At 38.1% G+C, this 17654-nt stretch overlaps 4 long non-coding RNA genes across 4 annotated transcripts; 3 read left to right on the forward strand and 1 right to left on the reverse strand.

Moving 5' to 3' along the window:
* LOC120551105 lies at positions 1-940 on the forward strand. The gene is made up of 4 exons (XR_005637825.1): positions 1-157; positions 262-336; positions 471-578; positions 729-940. It is a non-coding gene; the product is annotated as an uncharacterized LOC120551105 (long non-coding RNA).
* Positions 941-7858: 6918 nt separating this feature from the next.
* LOC120551104 lies at positions 7859-8798 on the forward strand. Its single transcript, XR_005637824.1, has 4 exons — positions 7859-8015; positions 8120-8194; positions 8329-8436; positions 8587-8798. It is a non-coding gene; the product is annotated as an uncharacterized LOC120551104 (long non-coding RNA).
* LOC120551109 lies at positions 8607-16541 on the reverse strand. The gene is made up of 2 exons (XR_005637829.1): positions 16482-16541; positions 8607-8684 (listed from the first exon to the last, which is right to left on the reverse strand). It is a non-coding gene; the product is annotated as an uncharacterized LOC120551109 (long non-coding RNA).
* LOC120551107 lies at positions 15657-16598 on the forward strand. Its single transcript, XR_005637827.1, has 4 exons — positions 15657-15814; positions 15919-15993; positions 16127-16233; positions 16384-16598. It is a non-coding gene; the product is annotated as an uncharacterized LOC120551107 (long non-coding RNA).
* Positions 16599-17654: the final 1056 nt, after the last annotated feature.

The following is a 17654-nucleotide window of genomic DNA, read 5'->3' on the forward strand; positions in this document are numbered from 1 at the left end:
TTCAGAGTTAGTGACACACTGGATTTCCATAGATTGTGCAACAAGTCTAAATAAAAAGGACAGTCCGTCCTCAGCCTGACAACGACAGTATAAAGGAAGCTTGCAGCCTGGCAGAAACCATCTGAGGTATCAACACTCCACAGGGACAATTTACCAGGTAAGATATCTTTAAGGTTTTTCAGATGTACATGATTAAAGTGCTCCCAGCTGAATGTGAAATTTGATTTATCACACTTTTCCACCTTTGCTTTATTCAAATAGAGATCGGTGTACAGACACGTGAAAACATGAAGACTGTGATTCTTGCTCTTCTGGTGTTGCTGGTTGTCAGCCAGGGTGAGTTCATGTACAGGAAACAACAAACCTCAAAACCAGCCACAAGAATCTGCAGCTCATTAATAATACCTGCTGTAAATTAATATTATTGTTTGTATACAATGGCTCAACATGTTTTTTCTGTCTTTTTCCAGGTGAAGCCTTGACATGTTGGTGTGGAGGCTCGAGGAAATGTGCAGGCCGTACAGAGGTCTGCTCTGGCTCCAACGACGTCTGTGCCAGTGTCAGATTTGCTCAATACCGTAAGTATAGGCCGCTCCTTCAGTGTACTGTTCAGATAAAAACAATAGGGACAGAAATACATAGGCCTACCAGTTCAGAGTGATAACTTTCTTTGAAAACTTGTAGAAGTAGTCTAGTAATACATCCTGTGTTTTTCCATGTTTCCACAGCTGCGAACAACAACAATTTCTGGGGTTGCTACACTGAAAGTAACTGCAGGAAGCTGAATTATCCTGGTGTAGCATCTTGCACGTTCTGCAGGACTGACCTGTGTCAGTGATTACGCATCACATCTTCCAGTGACTGAATAATCTGAATAAATGTGCATGTGTTGTGTACTTTTGCATTATCATAATAAAGCTCAGTTGCAGCTTTTGTCCTATTTCACTTTTCATGTCAGTTTTTCAATGTTGTTCTAAGGTTTACCAAAACCACATTGTCTCTTTACTTACTGGTGTCTTGTTAATTACAATCGTGTTATAAAGGAGACTTTTGTTCTGGGAAAAAAAACACTTGAGATACTTTTGCTGGTAAAAGTTAAGTTTTAGCAGCAACTACATAGTTCTAATTTCCATAGTCACAACTTCATATTCATATTTTAATAGGCCTTTTGTATGTCTTTCTAACTACATTACAATTCAATAGGTAGATCTTTTACTATGATGTTTTTGCATACAAGTAGCTTATATTTTTAAGAGTGTCACGAAAAAAACAAACAAAAAAGAAAACATTTGAGGCTGCACATCCATAGTACACCCACACAGGTGATTGTAATCATGTGGCTGATTCAACCTTGTTCTCCAGTCTGTGTGGCTGTGTGACTGTACGCGGATGAAATCTCCCTGACTCTCCTGTTAGCTCTGTTGCAACTGTTAGGGCGGACACATGACACCTTTGTCATCCTTTTTGTTATGTTTATGTGGCATTTTTACCTTCATTAGACAGTTTCACAGAGCAGATTTAGACAGGAATACATCCACCTGCTCTTGAAAAGATTGTGAGGCCCATAGTTATTCTTTCTCTATCACATTGCACCACCTTGTGGTGGAAGAAATACAACAAAGAGAAACCCATACTGTGTATTTAACTGTGTGTCGGTGCAGTAGATTTCACTTCATCATGTAGTGATAATGTGTCACATAGTCATAATGGGTCTGACCTTGCTTGAAATGTGACTCTGTTTGTGAATTAAACCCAGCTGACACTTTCAGAGTTAGTGACAATCTGGATTTCCATTGATTGTGCAACATGTCTATAATAAAAAGGACAGTCCGTCCTCAGCCTGACAACGACAGTATAAAGGAAGCTTGCAGCCTGGCAGAAACCATCTGAGGTATCAACACTCCACAGGGACAATTTACCAGGTAAGATATCTTTAAGGTTTTTCAGATGTACATGATTAAAGTGCTCCCAGATGAATGTGACATTTGATTTCTCACACTTTTCCACCTTTGCTTTATTCAAACAGAGATCGGTGTACAGACACGAGAAAACATGAAGACTGTGATTCTTGCTCTTCTGGTGTTGCTGGTTGTCAGCCAGGGTGAGTTCATGTACAGGAAACAACAAACCTCAAAACCAGCCACAAGAATCTGCAGCTCATTAATAATACCTGCTGTAAATTAATATTATTGTTTGTATACAATGGCTCAACATGATTTTTCTGTCTTTTTCCAGGTGAAGCCTTGAAGTGTATGTGTGGAGGCTTGAAGAACTGTCTAGGCCGTACAGAGGTCTGCACTGGCTCCAATGACGTCTGTGTCAGTGTCATATTTCCTCTATACTGTAAGTATAGGCCATTCCTTCAGTGTACTGTTCAGCTAAAAACAATAGGGACATAAATACATACCAGTTCAGAGTAGGAGTGCATGATATATCGACTCAATATCGTTATCGCGATATCACGTTGCGCAATATTATATTGAAAGTGTCACTAAAGTAATATTTTGTTTATTTTGTGGAGCGCTGCGTCCCGTCCGTTGGCTGTGTGGCTTAGTTGTGTTTGATTTAGAGCCCGCTTGAAACGCTATAATGATCATGTTTCATTGGCCAGTTTACCGTGCCACTTGCACATGTCGGTACACATCAGCACACGGGTCCACTATGTGACAAACCCTATGTAGCGTTCCACGTGTGTGCATATTTCGACAGAGTGACAGTGTAAGTGAAGAAAGAGATAGAGACAACAAAACGGAATGAATCAGAGAAGCGAAAGAAAAGTTGTGTCCTGTTCTCTTTATTTATTTATTTTATACTGTCCAACCAGTAAATCATGTCCTGTTCTGTAGACATGGTCGTTATTTATTTATTCATGTTGTACCAGTCCAATATGACTGTCAGTTGAAATAAACCTTGTGTTGTAAGAAAACTTTGTTATTTATTATTTGTTATGAATCTATATTGATGCGTAACTATTGTAATTATACATATGTTTAAAAATATCGAAATTAATATCGAAATATTCATAATCGATATCGCAATATCACATTTTGTTAATATCGTGCAACCCTGGTTCAGAGTGATTACTTTCTTTGAAAACTTGTAGAAGTAGTCTAATAATACATCCTGTGTTTTTCCATGGTTTGACAGCTGCGAAAAACTACTTCTATGGTTGCTACCCTGAAATTAACTGCAGGTACCTGAATTATCTTGGTCGTGCATCTTGCACATTCTGCAGGACTGACCTGTGTCAGTGATTAATGAATCTTACGCAACACATCTTCCAGTGACTGAATAATCTGAATAAATGTGTATGTGTTGTGAACATTTGCATTGTCATAATAAAGATCAGTTGCAACTTTTGTCCTATTTCACTTTTTATACAGTTTGTCAATGTTTTTCCAAACACATTATTGTAATTGTTGGTGTTTTACAATTACTTTGTTACATAGAATACAAAAAACTGACTGGAGATACTTTTTCTGTTACTGTAAAAGTCAATAAGCAACAGCAACATAGTTTCAGTTTCCGCAGTCACAACTTCATATTAAAGGCTAATTTTTTTACCTTCATTAGACAGTTTCAGGGAGGAGATTTTGACAGGAACACATCCTCCTGCTCTTGAAAAGAGGCCCATAGTTATTCTTTTTCTATCACATTGCACTACCTTGTGGTGGAAGAGATACAACAAAGAGAGAAAAAGGAAACCCATACTGTGTATTTACTGTGTGTGTTGGTGCAGTATATTTCACTTCATCATGTAGTGATAATGTGTTCATGATAATCAATAAAAAGGGGTTTCCCTTTGTTCTTTTACAATTAACAGTTTGGTATTGCATCTGTATAAAATATGAAGTAAATAGTCCAAGCAAAAAAACCGATACATTTATAACAGTATAAAAACTAAACTATGCACAAAAAGTAAGGGAATTTGTGTTTAGTAGATTGTTTCTTTGTTGTAACAATGCTTCTTGGCAATAAATCATATACCTTTGGAAAGCCTGATTATTTCCCTTTTAAATGGTGCCACATTTGTAAGGAACATGCATTTGTGGGATGAGCAGCAGAGCTGAGTATGTGGGTTGCGCCCATGAAAAAATTGTCAAATCTACTCTGACAATGCCAAACAGCTTTTCTTTGTTGACTCTTGTTTGGTGTTGTTTGGTGGATTGGGTGATTGAAGTCTGAAGTAACAAGACATATTGGCAATTTCACAATTTATTCATTTAACAAACAGGAGCATCAGTAGGGTGTGGGAGAACCATAAACAGCCACAACAGCCTGGCACCTCCTCCTCATGCTGGTCACCAGCCTGGTCATACCCTACAGTTTTCATCCCTTCCAGTAGGGTTTTCGACCACACCACAGCTCTGGAGCGGCGCTCTTGTTAAAGTCTTTAATGACATCCACTTAAACGCAGATAGTGGCAAAACTTCAGTCTTAGTATTACTTGATCTCAGTGCTGCATTTGACCACACGTGCCCATGACATATTACTAGACCTATTGGAAAACTGGGTTGGACTTTCTGGCACAGTACTAAACTGGTTTGAATCCTACTTACGAATAGGGACTGATTTGTGTCTATAGGTAATTATGCATCTGAGCATACAAATATGACGTGCAGAGTTCCCCAAGGCTCAATTCTGGGGCCTCTTCTGTTTACATGCTTCCATTGGTTCAGATTATGGAAAACAACTAAATAAGTTACCATAGTTATGCGGGAACACACACACATTTACATAACCTTATCTCCAAGGGACTATAGACCAATACAAAAACTGAGTAAGTGCATTGAACAAATTAACGACTGGATGTGCCAGAACTTTCTTAAATTAAATGAAGAAAATACTTAAAGGCGGTGTTTTTTTGTGGCAAAAAGGAAGAACGATTTAAAGTGAGCGCGCTTCACACACCATGTTAAAAACAACAGACAAAGCCAGAAATCTTGGTGTAGTCATGGACTCAGACCGGAATTTCAACAGCCACATTAAGACAATTACAAAGTCAGTCTATATCAAAGGTTAAAGGACTTATATCTCAGCAGGATTTGGAGAAACTTGTCCATGCTTTTATCTTCAGTATACTTGATCACTGACCAATCAGACAGCTGCAGCTGATTCAGAATGCTGCTGTTCGAGTCTTCACTAAGACCAAGAAAGTGGATCACATCACCCCAGTTCTGAAGTCTTTGCACTGGCTTCCTGTCCCTCAAATAATTGATTTCAAAATACTTTAGCTGGTTTATAAACAGTTTTGGGCCAAAATACATTTCTGATCTGCTGCTACACAGTGCTTAATTTGAGCCGGAACACGCCGGAAAATGTTCCGGCACCTCCAACGTTGGATGCGGAACCTTTTTTATTGGATCCGGTGTTCTGACGGAACACCATACCCATCAGAATGGGATACCTTCGGTTAATGCGCATGCGCAGCAGTAAAATTTTTGGAATTGCGCATGCGTTAAATTGCTATCAAAAGAGCATAGAAACTGTATTTTTATTAAACAAGGGGCTATCAAAACAGCATACCCCTGTAGAAACTGTATTTTTATTAAACAAGGGACTATCAAAACAGCATACCCTTCACAAACACTGGTATGCTATTTTGACAAAGTAGTAGGGCTGGGCGTATCGATCTAAATATCGATAGTATCGATACCAAGATGAGTATTGGTATCGGATCGATACTGTCGTGATGAGATCGATACTTTTGTTGCAGTTTCTCTCCCGAGTTCATGCGAGCACAGCATCTCTCCAAGTCTGTGTGCAGTGTGCAAACAGTGCACCTCTCTCTCTCTCTCTCTCTCTCTCTCTCTCTCTCTCTCTCTCTCTCTCTCTCTCTCTCTCTCTGCCCCCTCCCCCTCCCTGCTCTGCCAGAGAGCAGAGAGTCAGAACAGTTATATTCATATTTATACATTGTGGCTTTTTTTTACTTATTTTGCACGACTTTTTTTTCACAGATATCTGTGTGTAATGGAAGGTATTTTTGGTTGTGTTGTTGACTTTGTTATGTTTATATTTTGTTATATTATTTTTATTATTTTTATACTTATTTTATATATTTGCCTAAAATCTTTGTCCTGCGTTTTATCATAATCATAATCAACTAACTAAAGGCAAAATCACAATTATTCAATGATCGTGACGTTACAAGTAAAAAGTATCGGTATCGGTATCAGTATCGGCGATACTAGCCATGTATTTACTTGGTATTGGATCGATACCAAAATTCCCAGTATCGCCCACCCCTACAAAGTAGGCTAAATTGACAGACCCCGCTATAAAACTTAACTTCCAGTATGCTATTCTGACAAAGTATGCTACATCGACAGAACACCGGCACCTCCTGTGTCACCATGAAAAATGAATCGCCTAAATGAAAAAAATAAATTACTGTTTGTGTAGTGTTCAATGTTGTTATCTATCTTGTTAGTCTTTATTCCCCATTGAAGTTCCACAAAAATCTTGTGTTTGCATTTTCAATGCATTTTGAGGTGAATTTTTAGTGTAAGACGGAGGGGGGAGAGGGACGGAGGGAGGGGAGGCACTTCAACAGCACGGCGCTGCACTTCAAGTGACACAAGCGCTTGTGCTGGTTGAGATTGCTGTTATAGCCTCATTTCACTCAGGGGGAAAATGTCAAAAAGACAACAAAGTTTGCTTAACTTTTTCAAATACGCTGGCCAGTCGGATCACAAACAAGCAAAAAACGTTTCCTGCCAATCAAGAATGTGGTTAATTTAATAGCACTCTGGGATCTTCCACTTTACAAATTAAGCACTGCTGCTACACTGTGAACCACCCAGACCTCTCAGGTCATTTGGGACAGCTCTGCTTTCTGTTCCCAGAGTCAGAACTAAACAGGGGGGAGCAGCGTTCAGTATTTATGCTCCACATATTGGGAACAATCTCCCAGAAAACTGCAGGTCTGCTGCAACTCTCAGTTATTTTAAATCAAAGATGAAGACCTTTCTTTTTGATGCTGCCTTTCTTGTTAATTTCTTATACTGCACTTTAACTTTTTATTCTCGTATTTTATCTGTTTTTAATTTTTTTTATTGTTTTTAGCTCTTTAATGTTTTATGTGAAGCACTTTGAATTGCCCTGTTGCTGAAATGTGCAACACAAAAAAAGCTGCCTTGCCTTACAAATGGGGCACCATTTAAAAGGGAAATAATCAGGCTTTCCAATGGTATAAGATTCAGTCAACAAAGAAAAGCTAACACAGAGAAACAAGAGAACAACTTTTACACAATTACAAGACTGGATAAAAAATAAGCCAGGGTATCAATGCTCCAGTAGGACATTTGTCCAGGGGAGATATCTTGTGTCTTCTTTTGATATGTGGATTATAAAAGTGCTCTGATTTAATTATAACAATGTGGTGTCTGATCTTCTCACACCTCTCTTGTTACAAAACAGCTTCTTGGATTTTGGCAAAAACAATCACATCACAAGGTTTACTTCCTACCTCATGGAGAAATTCCAGTATTTAGACTTTGTACTAAAAATCAGTTGTCAAACTAAATTTTCCAAGGTGAATAATGAACCTTCAAGCTTAACTTTAATTATATTTGAAGATCTTAATTAATTTTTGTGTGATCTGTTGTTGTTTTTATTATAAAATACTACTACTATTTCAACATTAAATGTCACTTATTGGGAAAGTCTGTCTAGGTGTAAGTGCAACTTGTGCTCCACAGGTGTCGTCATGGAGGAAAAGTACGTTTAGACCTTACACAGACCATTTAAAGCTAATATTAACATTGAGTCAGCTGTTTTCTTTTACAAATATGAGTCATAATGGGTCTGACCTTGCTTGAAATGTGACTCTGTTTGTGAATTAAACCCAGCTGACACTTTCAGAGTTAGTGACACACTGGATTTCCATAGATTGTGCAACAAGTCTAAATAAAAAGGACAGTCCGTCCTCAGCCTGACAACGACAGTATAAAGGAAGCTTGCAGCCTGGCAGAAACCATCTGAGGTATCAACACTCCACAGGGACAATTTACCAGGTAAGATATCTTTAAGGTTTTTCAGATGTACATGATTAAAGTGCTCCCAGCTGAATGTGACATTTGATTTCTCACACTTTTCCACCTTTGCTTTATTCAAATAGAGATCGGTGTACAGACACGTGAAAACATGAAGACTGTGATTCTTGCTCTTCTGGTGTTGCTGGTTGTCAGCCAGGGTGAGTTCATGTACAGGAAACAACAAACCTCAAAACCAGCCACAAGAATCTGCAGCTCATTAATAATACCTGCTGTAAATTAATATTATTGTTTGTATACAATGGCTCAACATGTTTTTTCTGTCTTTTTCCAGGTGAAGCCTTGACATGTTGGTGTGGAGGCTCGAGGAAATGTGCAGGCCGTACAGAGGTCTGCTCTGGCTCCAACGACGTCTGTGCCAGTGTCAGATTTGCTCAATACCGTAAGTATAGGCCGCTCCTTCAGTGTACTGTTCAGATAAAAACAATAGGGACAGAAATACATAGGCCTACCAGTTCAGAGTGATAACTTTCTTTGAAAACTTGTAGAAGTAGTCTAGTAATACATCCTGTGTTTTTCCATGTTTCCACAGCTGCGAACAACAACAATTTCTGGGGTTGCTACACTGAAAGTAACTGCAGGAAGCTGAATTATCCTGGTGTAGCATCTTGCACGTTCTGCAGGACTGACCTGTGTCAGTGATTACGCATCACATCTTCCAGTGACTGAATAATCTGAATAAATGTGCATGTGTTGTGTACTTTTGCATTATCATAATAAAGCTCAGTTGCAGCTTTTGTCCTATTTCACTTTTCATGTCAGTTTTTCAATTTTGTTCTAAGGTTTACCAAAACCACATTGTACTTTTACTTACTGGTGTCTTGTTAATTACAATCGTGTTATAAAGGAGACTTTTGTTCTGGGAAAAAAAACACTTGAGATACTTTTGCTGGTAAAAGTTAAGTTTTAGCAGCAACTACATAGTTCTAATTTCCATAGTCACAACTTCATATTCATATTTTAATAGGCCTTTTGTATGTCTTTCTAACTACATTACAATTCAATAGGTAGATCTTTTACTATGATGTTTTTGCATACAAGTAGCTTATATTTTTAAGAGTGTCACGAAAAAAACAAACAAAAAAGAAAACATTTGAGGCTGCACATCCATAGTACACCCACACAGGTGATTGTAATCATGTGGCTGATTCGACCTTGTTCTCCAGTCTGTGTGGCTGTGTGACTGTACGTGATGAAATCTCCCTGACTCTCCTGTTAGCTCTGTTGCAACTGTTAGGGCGGGACACATGACACCTTTGTCATCCTTTTTTGTTATGTTTATGTGGCATTTTTACCTTCATTAGACAGTTTCACAGAGCAGATTTAGACAGGAATACATCCACCTGCTCTTGAAAAGATTGTGAGGCCCATAGTTATTCTTTCTCTATCACATTGCACCACCTTGTGGTGGAAGAAATACAACAAAGAGAAACCCATACTGTGTATTTAACTGTGTGTCGGTGCAGTAGATTTCACTTCATCATGTAGTGATAATGTGTCACATAGTCATAATGGGTCTGACCTTGCTTGAAATGTGACTCTGTTTGTGAATTAAACCCAGCTGACACTTTCAGAGTTAGTGACAATCTGGATTTCCATTGATTGTGCAACATGTCTATAATAAAAAGGACAGTCCGTCCTCAGCCTGACAACGACAGTATAAAGGAAGCTTGCAGCCTGGCAGAAACCATCTGAGGTATCAACACTCCACAGGGACAATTTACCAGGTAAGATATCTTTAAGGTTTTTCAGATGTACATGATTAAAGTGCTCCCAGATGAATGTGACATTTGATTTCTCACACTTTTCCACCTTTGCTTTATTCAAACAGAGATCGGTGTACAGACACGAGAAAACATGAAGACTGTGATTCTTGCTCTTCTGGTGTTGCTGGTTGTCAGCCAGGGTGAGTTCATGTACAGGAAACAACAAACCTCAAAACCAGCCACAAGAATCTGCAGCTCATTAATAATACCTGCTGTAAATTAATATTATTGTTTGTATACAATGGCTCAACATGATTTTTCTGTCTTTTTCCAGGTGAAGCCTTGAAGTGTATGTGTGGAGGCTTGAAGAACTGTCTAGGCCGTACAGAGGTCTGCACTGGCTCCAATGACGTCTGTGTCAGTGTCATATTTCCTCTATACTGTAAGTATAGGCCATTCCTTCAGTGTACTGTTCAGCTAAAAACAATAGGGACATAAATACATACCAGTTCAGAGTAGGAGTGCATGATATATCGACTCAATATCGTTATCGCGATATCACGTTGCGCAATATTATATTGAAAGTGTCACTAAAGTAATATTTTGTTTATTTTGTGGAGCGCTGCGTCCCGTCCGTTGGCTGTGTGGCTTAGTTGTGTTTGATTTAGAGCCCGCTTGAAACGCTATAATGATCATGTTTCATTGGCCAGTTTACCGTGCCACTTGCACATGTCGGTACACATCAGCACACGGGTCCACTATGTGACAAACCCTATGTAGCGTTCCACGTGTGTGCATATTTCGACAGAGTGACAGTGTAAGTGAAGAAAGAGATAGAGACAACAAAACGGAATGAATCAGAGAAGCGAAAGAAAAGTTGTGTCCTGTTCTCTTTATTTATTTATTTTATACTGTCCAACCAGTAAATCATGTCCTGTTCTGTAGACATGGTCGTTATTTATTTATTCATGTTGTACCAGTCCAATATGACTGTCAGTTGAAATAAACCTTGTGTTGTAAGAAAACTTTGTTATTTATTATTTGTTATGAATCTATATTGATGCGTAACTATTGTAATTATACATATGTTTAAAAATATCGAAATTAATATCGAAATATTCATAATCGATATCGCAATATCACATTTTGTTAATATCGTGCAACCCTGGTTCAGAGTGATTACTTTCTTTGAAAACTTGTAGAAGTAGTCTAATAATACATCCTGTGTTTTTCCATGGTTTGACAGCTGCGAAAAACTACTTCTATGGTTGCTACCCTGAAATTAACTGCAGGTACCTGAATTATCTTGGTCGTGCATCTTGCACATTCTGCAGGACTGACCTGTGTCAGTGATTAATGAATCTTACGCAACACATCTTCCAGTGACTGAATAATCTGAATAAATGTGTATGTGTTGTGAACATTTGCATTGTCATAATAAAGATCAGTTGCAACTTTTGTCCTATTTCACTTTTTATACAGTTTGTCAATGTTTTTCCAAACACATTATTGTAATTGTTGGTGTTTTACAATTACTTTGTTACATAGAATACAAAAACTGACTGGAGATACTTTTCTGTTACTGAAAAGTCAATAAGCAACAGTAACATAGTTTCAGTTCCGCTCCACAACTTCATATTAAAGGCTAATTTTTTTACCTTCATTAGACAGTTTCAGGGAGGAGATTTTGACAGGAACACATCCTCCTGCTCTTGAAAAGAGGCCCATAGTTATTCTTTTCTATCACATTGCACTACCTTGTGGTGGAAGAGATACAACAAAGAGAGAAAAAGGAAACCCATACTGTGTATTTACTGTGTGTGTTGGTGCAGTATATTTCACTTCATCATGTAGTGATAATGTGTTCATGATAATCAATAAAAAGGGGTTTCCCTTTGTTCTTTTACAATTAACAGTTTGGTATTGCATCTGTATAAAATATGAAGTAAATAGTCCAAGCAAAAAAACCGATACATTTATAACAGTATAAAAACTAAACTATGCACAAAAAGTAAGGGAATTTGTGTTTAGTAGATTGTTTCTTTGTTGTAACAATGCTTCTTGGCAATAAATCATATACCTTTGGAAAGCCTGATTATTTCCCTTTTAAATGGTGCCACATTTGTAAGGAACATGCATTTGTGGGATGAGCAGCAGAGCTGAGTATGTGGGTTGCGCCCATGAAAAAATTGTCAAATCTACTCTGACAATGCCAAACAGCTTTTCTTTGTTGACTCTTGTTTGGTGTTGTTTGGTGGATTGGGTGATTGAAGTCTGAAGTAACAAGACATATTGGCAATTTCACAATTTATTCATTTAACAAACAGGAGCATCAGTAGGGTGTGGGAGAACCATAAACAGCCACAACAGCCTGGCACCTCCTCCTCATGCTGGTCACCAGCCTGGTCATACCCTACAGTTTTCATCCCTTCCAGTAGGGTTTTCGACCACACCACAGCTCTGAGACGGCTCTTGTTAAAGTCTTTAATGACATCCACTTAAACGCAGATAGTGGCAAAACTTCAGTCTTAGTATTACTTGATCTCAGTGCTGCATTTGACACGGTCGACCATGACATATTACTAGACCTATTGGAAAACTGGGTTGGACTTTCTGGCACAGTACTAAACTGGTTTGAATCCTACTTAACGAATAGGGACTGATTTGTGTCTATAGGTAATTATGCATCTGAGCATACAAATATGACGTGCAGAGTTCCCCAAGGCTCAATTCTGGGGCCTCTTCTGTTTACATGCTTCCATTGGTTCAGATTATGGAAAACAACTAAATAAGTTACCATAGTTATGCGGACAACACACACATTTACATAACCTTATCTCCAAGGGACTATAGACCAATACAAAAACTGAGTAAGTGCATTGAACAAATTAACGACTGGATGTGCCAGAACTTTCTTAAATTAAATGAAGAAAATACTAAGGCGGTTGTTTTTGTGGCAAAAGAGGAACGATTTAAAGTGAGCGCTCAGCTTCACACACCATGTTAAAAACAACAGACAAAGCCAGAAATCTTGGTGTAGTCATGGACTCAGACCGGAATTTCAACAGCCACATTAAGACAATTACAAAGTCAGTCTATATCAAAGGTTAAAGGACTTATATCTCAGCAGGATTTGGAGAAACTTGTCCATGCTTTTATCTTCAGTATACTTGATCACTGACCAATCAGACAGCTGCAGCTGATTCAGAATGCTGCTGTTCGAGTCTTCACTAAGACCAAGAAAGTGGATCACATCACCCCAGTTCTGAAGTCTTTGCACTGGCTTCCTGTCCCTCAAATAATTGATTTCAAAATACTTTAGCTGGTTTATAAACAGTTTTGGGCCAAAATACATTTCTGATCTGCTGCTACACAGTGCTGCTAATTTGAGCCGAACCACGCGGAAAATGTTCCGGCACCTCCAACGTTGGATGCGGAACCTTTTTATTGGATCCGGTGTTCTGACGGGAACACCATACCCATCAGAATGGGATACCTTCGGTTAACTAATGCGCGCAGCAGTAAAATTTTTGGAATTGCGCATGCGTTAAATTGCTATCAAAAGAGCATAGAAACTGTATTTTTATTAAACAAAGGGGCTATCAAAACAGCATACCCTTCACAAACACTGGTATGCTATTTTGACAAAGTAGTAGGGCTGGGCGTATCGATCTAAATATCGATAGTATCGATACCAAGATGAGTATTGGTATCGGATCGATACTGTCGTGATGAGATCGATACTTTTGTTGCAGTTTCTCTCCCGAGTTCATGCGAGCACAGCATCTCTCCAAGTCTGTGTGCAGTGTGCAAACAGTGCACCTCTCTCTCTCTCTCTCTCTCTCTCTCTCTCTCTCTCTCTCTCTCTCTCTCTCTCTCTCTCTCTCTGCCCCCTCCCCCTCCCTGCTCTGCCAGAGAGCAGAGAGTCAGAACAGTTATATTCATATTTATACATTGTGGCTTTTTTTTTACTTATTTTGCACGACATTTTTTTCACAGATATCTGTGTGTAATGGAAGGTATTTTTGGTTGTGTTGTTGACTTTGTTATGTTTATATTTTGTTATATTATTTTTATTATTTTTATACTTATTTTATATATTTGCCTAAAATCTTTGTCCTGCGTTTTATCATAATCATAATCAACTAACTAAAGGCAAAATCACAATTATTCAATGATCGTGACGTTACAAGTAAAAAGTATCGGTATCGGTATCAGTATCGTGATACTAGCCATGTATTTACTTGGTATTGGATCGATACCAAAATTCCCAGTATCGCCCACCCCTACAAAGTAGGCTAAATTGACAGACCCCGCTATAAAACTTAACTTCCAGTATGCTATTCTGACAAAGTATGCTACATCGACAGAACACCGGCACCTCCTGTGTCACCATGAAAAATGAATCGCCTAAATGAAAAAAATAAATTACTGTTTGTGTAGTGTTCAATGTTGTTATCTATCTTGTTAGTCTTTATTCCCCATTGAAGTTCCACAAAAATCTTGTGTTTGCATTTTCAATGCATTTTGAGGTGAATTTTTAGTGTAAGACGGAGGGGGGAGAGGGACGGAGGGAGGGGAGGCACTTCAACAGCACGGCGCTGCACTTCAAGTGACACAAGCGCTTGTGCTGGTTGAGATTGCTGTTATAGCCTCATTTCACTCAGGGGGAAAATGTCAAAAAGACAACAAAGTTTGCTTAACTTTTTCAAATACGCTGGCCAGTCGGATCACAAACAAGCAAAAAACGTTTCCTGCCAATCAAGAATGTGGTTAATTTAATAGCACTCTGGGATCTTCCACTTTACAAATTAAGCACTGCTGCTACACTGTGAACCACCCAGACCTCTCAGGTCATTTGGGACAGCTCTGCTTTCTGTTCCCAGAGTCAGAACTAAACAGGGGGGAGCAGCGTTCAGTATTTATGCTCCACATATTGGGAACAATCTCCCAGAAAACTGCAGGTCTGCTGCAACTCTCAGTTATTTTAAATCAAAGATGAAGACCTTTCTTTTTGATGCTGCCTTTCTTGTTAATTTCTTATACTGCACTTTAACTTTTTATTCTCGTATTTTATCTGTTTTTAATTTTTTTTATTGTTTTTAGCTCTTTAATGTTTTATGTGAAGCACTTTGAATTGCCCTGTTGCTGAAATGTGCAACACAAAAAAAGCTGCCTTGCCTTACAAATGGGGCACCATTTAAAAGGGAAATAATCAGGCTTTCCAATGGTATAAGATTCAGTCAACAAAGAAAAGCTAACACAGAGAAACAAGAGAACAACTTTTACACAATTACAAGACTGGATAAAAAATAAGCCAGGGTATCAATGCTCCAGTAGGACATTTGTCCAGGGGAGATATCTTGTGTCTTCTTTTGATATGTGGATTATAAAAGTGCTCTGATTTAATTATAACAATGTGGTGTCTGATCTTCTCACACCTCTCTTGTTACAAAACAGCTTCTTGGATTTTGGCAAAAACAATCACATCACAAGGTTTACTTCCTACCTCATGGAGAAATTCCAGTATTTAGACTTTGTACTAAAAATCAGTTGTCAAACTAAATTTTCCAAGGTGAATAATGAACCTTCAAAACACTTTAATTATATTTGAAGATCTTAATTAATTTGTGTGTGATCTGTTGTTGTTTTTATTATAAAATACTACTACTATTTCAACATTAAATGTCACTTATTGGGAAATTCTGTCTAGGTGTAAGTGCAACTTGTGCTCCACAGGTGTCGTCATGGAGGAAAAGTACGTTTAGACCTTACACAGACCATTTAAAGCTAATATTAACATTGAGTCAGCTGTTTTCTTTTACAAATATGAGTCATAATGGGTCTGACCTTGCTTGAAATGTGACTCTGTTTGTGAATTAAACCCAGCTGACACTTTCAGAGTTAGTGACACACTGGATTTCCATAGATTGTGCAACAAGTCTAAATAAAAAGGACAGTCCGTCCTCAGCCTGACAACGACAGTATAAAGGAAGCTTGCAGCCTGGCAGAAACCATCTGAGGTATCAACACTCCACAGGGACAATTTACCAGGTAAGATATCTTTAAGGTTTTTCAGATGTACATGATTAAAGTGCTCCCAGCTGAATGTGACATTTGATTTCTCACACTTTTCCACCTTTGCTTTATTCAAACAGAGATCGGTGTACAGACACGTGAAAACATGAAGACTGTGATTCTTGCTCTTCTGGTGTTGCTGGTTGTCAGCCACTGTGAGTTCATGTACAGGAAACAACAAACCTCAAAACCAGCCACAAGAATCTGCAGCTCATTAATAATACCTGCTGTAAATTAATATTATTGTTTGTATACAATGGCTCAACATGTTTTTTCTGTCTTTTCCAGGTGAAGCCTTGACATGTTGGTGTGGAGGCTCGGGAAATGTGCAGGCCGTACAGAGGTCTGCTCTGGCTCCAACGACGTCTGTGCCAGTGTCAGATTTGCTCAATACCGTAAGTATAGGCCGCTCCTTCAGTGTACTGTTCAGATAAAAACAATAGGGACAGAAATACATAGGCCTACCAGTTCAGAGTGATAACTTTCTTTGAAAACTTGTAGAAGTAGTCTAGTAATACATACTGTGTTTTTCAATGTTTCCACAGCTGCGAACAACAACAATTTCTGGGGTTGCTACACTGAAAGTAACTGCAGGAAGCTGAATTATCCTGGTGTAGCATCTTGCACGTTCTGCAGGACTGACCTGTGTCAGTGATTAATGAATCTTCCGCAACACATCTTCCATTGACTGAATAATCTGAATAAATTTGCATGTGTTGTGTACTTTTGAATTGTTATAATAAAGATCAATCAATTGCAACCTTTGTCCTATTTCACTTTTTATACAGTTTGTCAATGTTTTTCCAAAGACATTATTGTAGTTGATGTGTATAATACTTAAAAAACAGACTGGAGATACGTTTTCTGTTACTGTAAAAGTCAATTAGCAACAATAACATAGTTCCAGTTTCCGCAGTCACAAGTTTATATTAAAGTCTAATTTTTTACCTTCATTAGACAGTTTCAGAGGGGAGATTTCGACAGGAACACCTCCACCCGCTCTTGAAAAGATTGTAAGGTACATATTTCATCTTATTTTAGATTATCACTGATAAAGAATATCAGGACTTCTGATAAAATGCTGAGTTTTTTCTTTTTCTATCACAGTGCACCACCTTGTGGTAGATAAGATGCTGAAAAAGTGTTAGAAAAAGGAAACCCATAGTGTATATTTCACTATGTTGGTTCAGTAGATTTCACTTACTCGTGTGGTGATGTGTTTAATGATAATCCATTAATAGATTTTTTCCCTATTTTCTTCTTTTTCAATTAACAGTTCACAAACAATGGTATTGTATCTGTATACATATACAGTAAATAATCCAAGCAGCAAACAAACTAGTCAATTGATATTGATATACAGTGTGTGTGTGTGTGTGTGTGTGTGTGTGTGTGCGCGCACACATAATTATCTCTTTCTCTATCACATTGTTTTTATAAAACGTTGTTGTTTGTTACAGTATAAAAACTATATAAGAAAAGAAAACAAAGAGAAGAATGTGTGTTTGTCTGTGATATGCATACTGTCATCCACTTTTTTAAACAGCTGAAAATGTTTAACTTTCCTTTAAATATCCGCATTTATGTGTATAATTCAGCAATTATCCCACTTTAAATATAGGCCTAAGTATTCAAAAATGTTGTTCAACATGAAAAACCAAAATTTGATGTAAACACATTAAACAGGAGGAATTATTTTTGTCCAAAAATCAATCAATGCATTTAGCATAGACGGATTACGGGATTGCAAAATGGGCACGTGCCCAGGGCCCTGACGCTCCAGGGGGGCCCCTAACGATCTGATGAATTAACCGTG

This window comes from Perca fluviatilis, chromosome 21, assembly GCF_010015445.1.
Source record: "Perca fluviatilis chromosome 21, GENO_Pfluv_1.0, whole genome shotgun sequence".
Lineage (NCBI taxonomy): Eukaryota > Metazoa > Chordata > Actinopteri > Perciformes > Percidae > Perca > Perca fluviatilis.